Source organism: Strongylocentrotus purpuratus, unplaced genomic scaffold (genome assembly GCF_000002235.5).
Source record: "Strongylocentrotus purpuratus isolate Spur 01 unplaced genomic scaffold, Spur_5.0 spur5_scaffold_13, whole genome shotgun sequence".
Lineage (NCBI taxonomy): Eukaryota > Metazoa > Echinodermata > Echinoidea > Camarodonta > Strongylocentrotidae > Strongylocentrotus > Strongylocentrotus purpuratus.
The window spans coordinates 9270783-9281489 of NW_022145598.1; the positions used below are offsets into that span (position 1 = coordinate 9270783).

The window sequence follows — 10707 nt, forward strand, 5'->3', positions numbered from 1 at the left end:
AATGAGAAAGAATCGAAAATTATAGCAGACTCACTCCACACAGGAAGATCGTGTTTATCGATACCAGTCGAGTGTTTCCGGACATTTGTTTTACTACCTATCGCATTTCTATTTTCTTCGTTTCCTCTGATTTTTTGGTTTGGGAAGTACGTTCTTAACATGCTGCAAGATGAAGAGCATTGAGAGCACAACGGATTGACTAATTGTTCAAATTACAAGTTAACTTATTAAACGAAGCACATTCATCTGATAGCTGCCTGACACACACTTTGATCTAACCTCTTTTTTTCATTTTTTGTTTTGTACGCCGGTAATTCAAAGCCTATGTTCAAAGCAATGTTGGACTGTCCATTTGGTATTCTCTTACAAGACGCGTCAGGCCGTAATGGTCGCTGACGCAATCTGGCGTCTTTGTTAAAATACAGTGTGGTGATCTATCTTCTGCGTTACAATATTTTTCATACTTTATTGTACATTGAATACTTGATGCAAGGCCTTTGTCAGATTACAAAGTGCACAACAAAGTTTTTATTTAATATTTAGTCCTTTTTTCTTTTGTCGTTTGTATCATTATTCAGGTGTGTCACATTGAGAGTCTCATTGTTGTAGATAAATAATTAAACTATTCACTGTGCGGTGGAACGGTCTAATTATTCAACAACACGTACTCTAAGTATCAGATTTTAAAAAACCCACAGAAGAACACAAATGCTATACTTACGTGGATCTTTGGCTGATGAGATGTTCATCAATGCCAAAACGCCATAAAAGATCAAAAAAGAAAATCCAAACATTGTCCATAAAAGGTAATCTAACGATCAAAGAGAATACTTCAAAAAGCTTTTTCCGCACTTACTTAATCGATGGTAATTTAATGTTTATCAAATAACTATAAAATCTTATCCAGGTTTCATTGCACGAAGCTTACAACAAGGAAATTAAATAAAACTGCTCCTACTAAAAAAAATATTTAGCTTTTGCGTGGTCAAATAATAATTTCTCTATTTAGATATCCGTTTGCTTTGATAAAGGCGTGCCAATACAGGAAACGCTGGGAAGTTTCATCCACTTGAGATGTATCTAACCAGAATAAGGTTCCGAGGAACCTCACTTGCAACCTATCACATTTCATATTCTTGACTTGACTCATGCCGTCCACGCAGAGAAGGATTTTTTTATTTTTTTTTTGGTGTCGAAATTTCAAAATTTGACATTTTGTCCCGTTGGGGGGGGGGGGGGGTAAGGTTACCTTTTTTATGGGAACCATTGGCAATTTTTTTATCTTAAATTTATTTAAAAAAAAAAAAAAAAATAAAAACTCTAGGGGGGGGGGTGGGGGTTTCCGAATAAGCATACATAAAACATACGCATAAAAAAAAACTCAAGGGGGGGGGGGGGGGGTTTAACATCCAACCCCCCCCTGCTTACGAGCCTGTGCATCTGTCAGCCTTGTTATGTATCTTGCTTTGCAGTCCTCTCAGATGCAGTCAAGCCGTCTTTTGTGTGGACGGCCTCTGGGTCGATTTCCTGTGACATTTCTTTCAACAGTAATTTTGGGGGTATCTTGTGGGTTTCATTCCTAGGACATGGCCAAAATATTTAAGTCTTTTAGTGGAGACTTTGTCTATAAAATCTTGATCGAGGTTGAGGGATTCTTTGATGTGTGTGTTTCGGATATTGTCTAGTCTTTTCACCCCCATTATGCGACGGAGGCATGCCATTTCGAACACTTGAAGCCTGTTGCTATCTTCTTTTCTAACTGTCCCGGATTCTGCCCCATAAAGCAGTATTGAGAGGACGAGTGATTGATACAGTTGCACCTTCGTGTGGCTACTATGCTTTTTGATGTCCAAATGTTATTCCAGGAGCGGATCCAGGATTTCTTGAGGGGGGGGGGGCCAAAATTTGAAATCAATGGGGAAACTTGAAAATTACGCCGGTCGATATTTCACGCATGAGTGATTAACAGCAATTTGAAGAGAGGAAACCAAAAAGTCATTTGGCGGGCGGTATCTGATTTTCAAGGACAAAATCACATTTCTAGTCAGTTCAATTTCTATCCTTTCATATGACACCTCAATCAGGAAAAATGAGCCAGGAATAACAAAGTAATGTTTGTTTAAAATAATGCTTGCATTTCATAATTTGATCAAACGAGTTCGTTTTAACTGGCTGCCTGCCGTACCAATAACAGAGTTGACACAAGACTTAACTCCGTTTCGTTGACGATCAGCCATGCAAAAAGAAGACGAAAGACCTGATGCATGGCTGATCTTCAACGAAACGGAGTTAAGTCTTTTGTCAACTCTGTTAGTTGCTACGGCAGGCAGCCAGTGAAAACTAACTCGTTTGATCAAAATATGGAAATGCAAGCATTACTTTAAACAAAAAGAACTTTGATATTCCTGGCTCCTTTTACCTGATTGATGTGTCATATGAAAGAGAAGAAATTGAACTTTCTAGAAATGTGATTTTCTCCTTGAAATTCAGATACCGCCCGCCAAATGACTTTTTGGTTTCCTCTCTTCAAATTGCTTTTAAGCACTCATGCGTGAGATATGAATCATATGAGTTGCATCAATAAGCTTTCCAAATATGTGTCATTTATTCATTATAATTGTGACTAAGTTATGATAAAACATCGATAATTCTCGGTTTCGCTTTTTTCTAGGACGCACTGTATATATAAATATATATATACGAATATATGAATTTGAACGTAATGTAATCTGGGTTGTCCTTTCTTTTCCTGACTTGTTTGCTGTATTCGCATGCGTCTATGTTTTCATAAACAACAACAACATTGATGGTAATGATAAACATTACGATGGTAAAGTATTGTAATGATAATGATAATGATAATAATGATACTAATAACAATAGTAATAATAAAGAAAATGACTTTGAATAAGAAAATAGAAGTTTCAATGATAACAAATGGATGCCATACACCACAAAACTGGCATAATACATTTGACAAGCTTTATTTTTACTTTTTCGCTGCATTCTATTTCTGAAGTGACATGTATATTGGTGAATGTGGAAACATTACAGACGGGGTTTAACAAAGGAATGCTCGTTCTTATTGGTTTAAGATTTGTAAAAAAAGAAGAGATGCTTTTATTTGTCCAAATATTAGAAATATATACAGGTGAAATGGATAAAGTTGCCTATAGTGCTGAAACTATTCATAGTGCAATAAAATGGTGGATTCAAAATCTCTAACGCCATCTAGCGTTACCAGTGCTTATTATTTTTTTAAAGAGTTTTGACGTGATGCATCTTGGGAAAAAGTCAACATCGTATAAACTGGTGCTTTTTTATACACCCTAGGAGACTAGGGGATTTAACAGAATTTTCGATGGGGAAGGTTTGAATAGCTTATATGGGGCTGCTTATACAAATGTCAGTCTTATAGACCATACTCTCAATGTGTGGGCTATTTTGGCAATTTTTGGCCCAAACTGACCAATATATGGTCTTTTCCTTTTTTTAAATATTTTTTTTTTATCAAGGTTAATATTTTCAATCGTTACTATGAGCAAAGGAGATTTGGCAACTCTATGTAAAATTGTGTCCTGATGCTCGAAAAAGTGGGCAAATCGACCCCCTTCAACAGCAATAAAGGGACCGAAATTACCATTTGTATCAATTTTTTCTCTAAAATAGGCATTTTTTTTTATCAGTCACAGTCAATTGATCTGTGGTTTTGTACATCCAGATTCAATTTTAAAAATGCGCTGATATCAGAACAATGAATCTCATTGGATGAAATAACATAGTTCGGACCGCTTCAGTCACTGGATGAAAGATGAAAAATCGGCCTGGCGCGGCTAGCCGATGGAGGTGCTGTTAATTGTGAATGCACCCTATTGGCTTTAATGACAAATTTACAAGCATTGATATACATTAAGTTAATTGTGAATGCACCCTATTGGCTTTAATGACAAATTTACAAGCATTAATATACATTAAGTTTCTTAAAGTTTCATAATCATTGAGTGAAAAGTCATTCTTAGCTACAATTATTGTATTTGGCATTACATTTCTTATTTCATTTTCTTACGCAAAATGAGTCTTGTGAATACCAAAAACCTCTACAGACGCCAGTGACATGATTGCTCATCCTGTGTTCCAGTTAGAATTCCTTAGAAAACCATGCACTTTGAAGGCGTTTGCGGTCTAAAAAACGGAACTTAACTATCCCTTTAAACATTTTCGAGCGTGTTCCCGATCAGCAAAAACAGCCGGGCAGCCTTCTGGTCAACCCAGGGTCACCGGCCAAAAAGGGCCCCCAAAACACACCCTGAACCTATCGTGAACTCGTCGCCGTTTAATTGTGACCTAGGCATAATGAAGCATCGAGTTACGAGACCATACTGCTACAGCTGACATGAGATGGCGCTAGATGGGATTTTGCAGTAGTGCTTCTAGAACCAGTATGGCTTTAAAGCTCACATTTGCTACGGCTATATACGGTAATATGACACATATACAATCAAAATCTTAATAAAACTAATCTTATCCTTGTTTTTCACAGTTGTAATCTCTGTCCTACCCAAAACCATGATAGAATACTAGCCTAGCGCACCTATTATGATCATATTCACTTTAAATAGAATAAAAAAAAAAACACAACAACATTAACATCAACACAGATTTATCAAGTAACGGCCCATAATATTTCGAAAAACTCACTACATTTATAACTTCATAAAGAGCTCATATTATACAGTCAAACTTGTCTTCGTGGCCACCTGTCTGTAGTGGCTATGCATTTGTCTCCATTGTGAAAGATAAGACAGTGTGTTGTAGAAGCTGTCTATAGAGGAGCAACCGTTTTACAGCGAGTGGCCATTTATTCCGTTGAGAGACCTTAAATAAAAAGTTTTGACTGTATTTAAAGCTCGTTCTGTGTCCTACTTCATGGAATCACTTTTCGATCGGCAACTCGTACTCGTGTTCAATATTCTTCACTCTAGCTGTTTGCTCCACTATTCTTTGATTTCCATATTTTGCCACCTCGATTGCATTCGTGTGGCCTCTTTTTCCGTGTCTAGTTGCTTTGATTCCCTCATACGCTGGTTGTTCCATAGTTGTTGCATCTAAGGGCATGTAGGGATCGAGTTCTTGGCCCTCCCTGTCACTGACTGACTGCTTTAGAGCGATTTTAGAGCGTCTGACATGGAGGAAAGAAAAATTATTAGGGAGTTATAATATAGTCGAGTTATAGCATCAGCGTCTCTGATACAATTATTCACATTCTTATTATCATTGTATGATTTGTATTATTGTTATCATTATTATTATTCTCATCATAATCATTTATTATTTATCTATCTAATATTGATGTTACTATCATTATGCGTACCGTGTGATTATCGGGTTTGTTTAACGGTGGAGCGGTGCACTATAGGGGATAGAGGGAGGGGGCTTTTGAAGGTCCACTCGATCTATATCTCACCTTAGATGCAGGTACATCAATGTTATGATGATGCCATACAATGTAACAAAAGCAAGTAGTATGCGCACAACGAGAGTACTGGCCACTTCTGAAGGAAAACAAATCAAGAAAGAATTGATAGACAATGGGCCCATCTACACATCCCAAACACCATTTTGGAATTATTTTTTTTGGATTGCCATTCAAACTCTGGAAAAACCCATACAACAACCGATGGTGCTCTGTGCATAACATTCAATTAAATTTGATTTTCTTCGTTATTTAGAACGAAATGCGTGATGATACTTCTGTACATGAACCGGAAATCGATCTATTGTACGCATTCACCGAAAGATGGCGCAATCGATAAAAACAAATTACAGCAGTGGTAGCGATGTCGGTAAAATACCCTGCCTTTATCATTTTAACCTTTTACCCAATACCTAATTCCCACTAACTTACGCAGCTTTGGAAGCAGGGAATTGCGTATTACACCATACTGCTTTAACCGATCTGAGTCGGCGCTAGAGGGGTTTTGCGGTAAAGCTGAGAGTAGAATATAGCTTTAAATATTTGTTGTATTTTTTCACATATTTTTTTTTCCTCAGGGAGTTCATGAAGTCTTTCAATCGAAATTAAGTCTTTTGTCAATTCTGTTTTTTGCTACGGCAGGCAGCCAGTGAAAACGAATTCGTTTAATCAAATTATGGAAATGCATCTGATTGAGGTGCCATATGAAAGAGCAGAAAATTTAACTTTCTAGAAATGTGATTCCCCTTTAACAATCGTTCATACTAACCTGTCTGTAGTTTTGTTTTTCCTATCGTTGACAATATCGCAGTTGTAGGAGTGGTGAAAGACAAAGTTTGAATGTTGCCAGAGCTGGATGTTGACTGTACAGAGACTTTTACATGGAGAGAATTTAGGAATATGAGAAGTCGTTTAGTATTGATTGTCTAATTGATTTTATACTTTTATATGAACAGTATACAATGGATCAAACAAATTGTTTGGCACTAAAGCTTTTGTAGTGTTCACAAGTCTCATTTCCATTAAATGTGTATGGGAGGGTACGGTAGGCTGAATCCCATTCTAATATCTTTGGTGTATAAAATTACTTAAACATTCTGTATATACGGTTGTACATTATGTTATCATTAATATAAATGTATTCTTTATTAGCGACGATATGTGCAATCATCTGTAACTCCTTTTCACTTCACCCCCTCTCTCTCTCTCTCCCCTCTCTCTATCTCTCTCTCCCCTTTCTCTATCTCTCTCTCCCTCTCTCTCTCTCTCTGTCTATTTCCCTCTCTCTCCCAAACACTCTTCAGTCTCTACCCATCAATCTTCTATTCTTTTTCTTGTACTTTTGCATCACCAGAAACCCCCTTATTTATGTATATTGCTTGTACTTTGTCAGGGCTCACAAGGCATCAAGCTACGCTTATCTTGGAGCCCTGGTCAGTTTTGTTTAAACTGAGTTTATTAGTTTATACTTCTCCATGTACGTTTTGATGTATACTGACTTTTTTAATGTATGAAAATATACTGAAAATAAATGAAAATAAATGAAGTGAAATGATGTGATCTGTGTTTCTCTTCAAATTAATTTAAGAATAATAATGATGGTAATAATGATAACTACATCAGCAAAAACAGCAACTGTAATACTACTACTACTACTACTACTACTACTACCACTAGTAAATATTATATTTTTGATCAATGAAATCCTGTTCAGTGTTTGGTTAACAAAGCATCATGTGACCAAACATAACATTGCTATGATGCTACTGATAAGTAAAATTTGTTATATAACTCACTTAAGAAATCCAACCATCTGATTGGTCGAAATTGCATTCATAAACTTTAACTATTCCTGTAAAATTCCCGGTAAAATTCCAAACCCATGTAATAGTTTTAAAAAATAGTTCTAAAATCCCAGTAACCATGGTTACCCATAGGTTTACATGTTAAAAATGGTTTGAGCGATCGAAGATACCGTACGTGTGCGAAGAATTGGTCGGTATTTTCATACAAGACAAGACAATTCCAAACAAGACAAAAATGGCTAAAGAAACTCTCCCAAGATTTCAACTTATCAAATGCAAGACTCGCTGACAGCAAGAACAACAAAAAGGGTACGTGAAATTATCCATAAACATGTTCGTTTAGTTGCTGAAAAAGCATAGACGTAGACGAAAATAGATCTAGTAGTTAGGGTGTCTGATCGCGCACCCGATGTTGTGTGTTAAAATTCTTCCCATAGAGATTGCACGCAATGCAGTCTCTATGCAGTCTATGTGCATTGCGCGACCATGCCAAAAAAAGTCAAGTTTTTTTTTATCAATTCGAGATTCAAACCTTTATCTGTTGTGATCCTGAAGGTGATACTCAATAAGTGAGGTGTCATATGAAAGCGCAGGTTCTTCTCCATATTACCCACAGGGCCGGCACACCCCCAAAATTGTAAAAATATCTTGCTTAGAATAGAATCTAGATCTAGTCTACTCTCAAAGATACACTCATAAAAAGCAACCGTGCAGATAAACTAGAGAAAGGCCAAGGTGGTGTCATTAGTTGACTCTTTTGTTTTCGGCATATAAAAGTATTAATGACTGCTTTAATATTCGAGAAATAGTTGTTTTTATACGCTCTCGGGAAGGTTACAATTGGGCTATTGCCCTCGGCACGCCCCGGGCAATAGCACAATGCTAACCTTCCCTTGAGCGTACAAAAACAATTATTTCTCTCAAAGCAGTCATTAATACTATAGTATATTATATTTGACGTCATCTATGGTATAGTGCACTATAACATAAAACTATACCATGGATGACGTCTAGATAAGGTAGATAAGCATTGTGACATGACATCATGTTCAGTCAAAAGTAATGCGCAATTTGCGCGTCTTATTAAATGCGCGTTAATATAATTGTGCACAGGTTAAATTGACAAATGTAAACTTCTCCAATACCCGGCCCAATGTGGGTGACATAAGAATAAAGTTAAAAACCATTATGTCAGCCATTTATTAAGTCAAACGTTCGGATCGTAACGAAGTACTATAAAACAAATATACCAAGCATTTAGTTTGAAAAATATAAAGCAAATATATCATGCACTATTTCAAGCCACTAGTGAAATTATGGATTCCTCGGCGACAGAAATAGCACTATTTTCTTCGGGGCTACGCCCCAAGAAAATAGTGCTATTTCTGCCACCTCGATCCATAATTTCAACTAGAGCCTCTCAGTGCATGGTATATTTGATTACAAGCATAGTGCTTAGAAACATTAACAATAAGCGCAATATAAATGATAACAATGGTTATAATTACTATATTATTATCATTATTATTATTTATATCTTACCCGAGAGATCATAGATCCGAATATCATCCAGCAAAACGGAAATATAAGGAGAAATCCTCTTGGCCTTGAAGATTATCTGTTGGATCACGAAAGAAAAACTAGCACAATCGCATAGACTTTCAAGAAATCAGCGCATGAGAAATGTCAGTATAGCATCTTGTATTGCCTAAACGTGTGGCTTTTACGTGGAAATGTTCGCCCATTTAAAACATATCAGTTGGTGATGCACTGGGCTATTGAAATTGTATTGAGTTGATTTCATGAAAGTTTATGAGACCGTGTTGACTATCTTGTTTACCTCCCCTAAGAATAGGCAACAAAAATAAAAAATATTGAGAAAAAATATACACAAAAAAAATACAAGAAAATACAAGAAATTAACTGCACATTTGTAATTTTCTCTATATAATTATGTAGATCTACCATTTATACCTCCATCATATACATCTGACTATTAAACTTAAACAGTAATATTAACAATAACCCCAATTTTTTTATTTTTCAGGCACACCGAAACCGACTTGAGATTTGGCATTTATCGTTTTATTACCATCTTTAAGCGCTTTTTTTTCTTCAATTAAAATAAATGGTTAATTATATCATATAGGCCGATTGTTAAAAGCCAAAATAATGAAGAGTCTTCAGAAAATTAAGTAAACGTGAAGAGTTAGAGGGAAGGGGGTGGGGGAGGGCACGGCCGTCATATGCTTTATTGGGTTCCTGTGAACCTTTTCAGATTTAACAGCAAAAAGTAGCAGTAGTAGTATTAATAGTAGTAGATTAGAGTAGATTAGTTGTATATAGTAGTAGTAGTAGTAGTATTAGAAGTAGTAGAAGTAGTAGTAGTAGTAGTAGTGAAAATATTTCCTGATATCAGTCAAAAATGTAATATCGTTCACTAATTCAGTAAACATGCTTAGTCATCGTGTGTGTATGTGTATGTGAGTGTGAGCGAGAAGAGAGACAGGGAGGTGTGTTGTGGATTTGTGAGTTTGTGTGTGTGTATGTGTGTGGGGGTGTGGGGGGGAGGGGTGTTGAAGCTGAAAGAGGGAGAACAATATTTTGAGAGGAGGGGGGGGGGGGAGGGCTCACGGTTTGTCTCTTTTTTTGCACCCCTAACCTCTGATTCGCCACTGAATCTCTCTGTCTTTCTTTTATCTGCAATTGCTTGCCTCTTCAATCCCAATAAAAAGTGGATTTGACTCATGTAATCTTCCTGGCCTATAACGTGACTTTAAGGAAGAAGAAGAAAACAAGGAGAAGAACAAAAAGAAGAAGAAGATAGGAGAAAAATAATAATGATACAAAAAAAAACCTTTCAAACTATCCTGCATAAATACAACAAGTTAAATCCTATTTTTGTAAATTAAAACCTTATGACATGTACATACTTACACTTAGAGTGGTAGAGTCACATGATAAACTGATATTTTCTTCGTACCATGTACTTTGGTTTCGGGCTCGTTTCGGATCCGAAGTCCAGTGATGTCTCCTATTCTCACATGCAAAGACATCCAGGAGATCAGCTCCTCCATCATGCTCACCTTGGTATTGCCACGAGAATGTAATCGACACTCTTCTACCAGAAATCTTTTTGGTCAAAGAAACTTCAGACTGGTTTCTGCTCAAATTGAATCTGTTGAAGCGTGGTTCGAGGTATCCTAATTGAAATACGCAAATTATGATGTTTTCGAATGGTTATAAAAGTACTCATCAAGGATATTGACAATATTAGTAGTGGGAGCATTCATAGAAGTATAGTGGGCAATATTAATGATGATAACCATTGTTCGTTATGTTGCATCGGAAATATGTACCAGAATCGGATGGGGAGGGGGATGAGGGATAAAGGCATGGATCTTGAATATTTCCTCCATGCAAACAAAT

At 36.5% G+C, this 10707-nt stretch overlaps 1 long non-coding RNA gene across 1 annotated transcript; it reads right to left on the reverse strand.

Annotated features, from left to right (window-relative positions):
* Positions 1–4320: 4320 nt before the first annotated feature.
* On the reverse strand, positions 4321–8990 carry LOC115923308. Its single transcript, XR_004063843.1, has 4 exons — positions 8821–8990; positions 6243–6347; positions 5465–5552; positions 4321–5179 (listed from the first exon to the last, which is right to left on the reverse strand). It is a non-coding gene; the product is annotated as an uncharacterized LOC115923308 (long non-coding RNA).
* Between the last annotated feature and the right edge of the window lie 1717 nt (positions 8991–10707).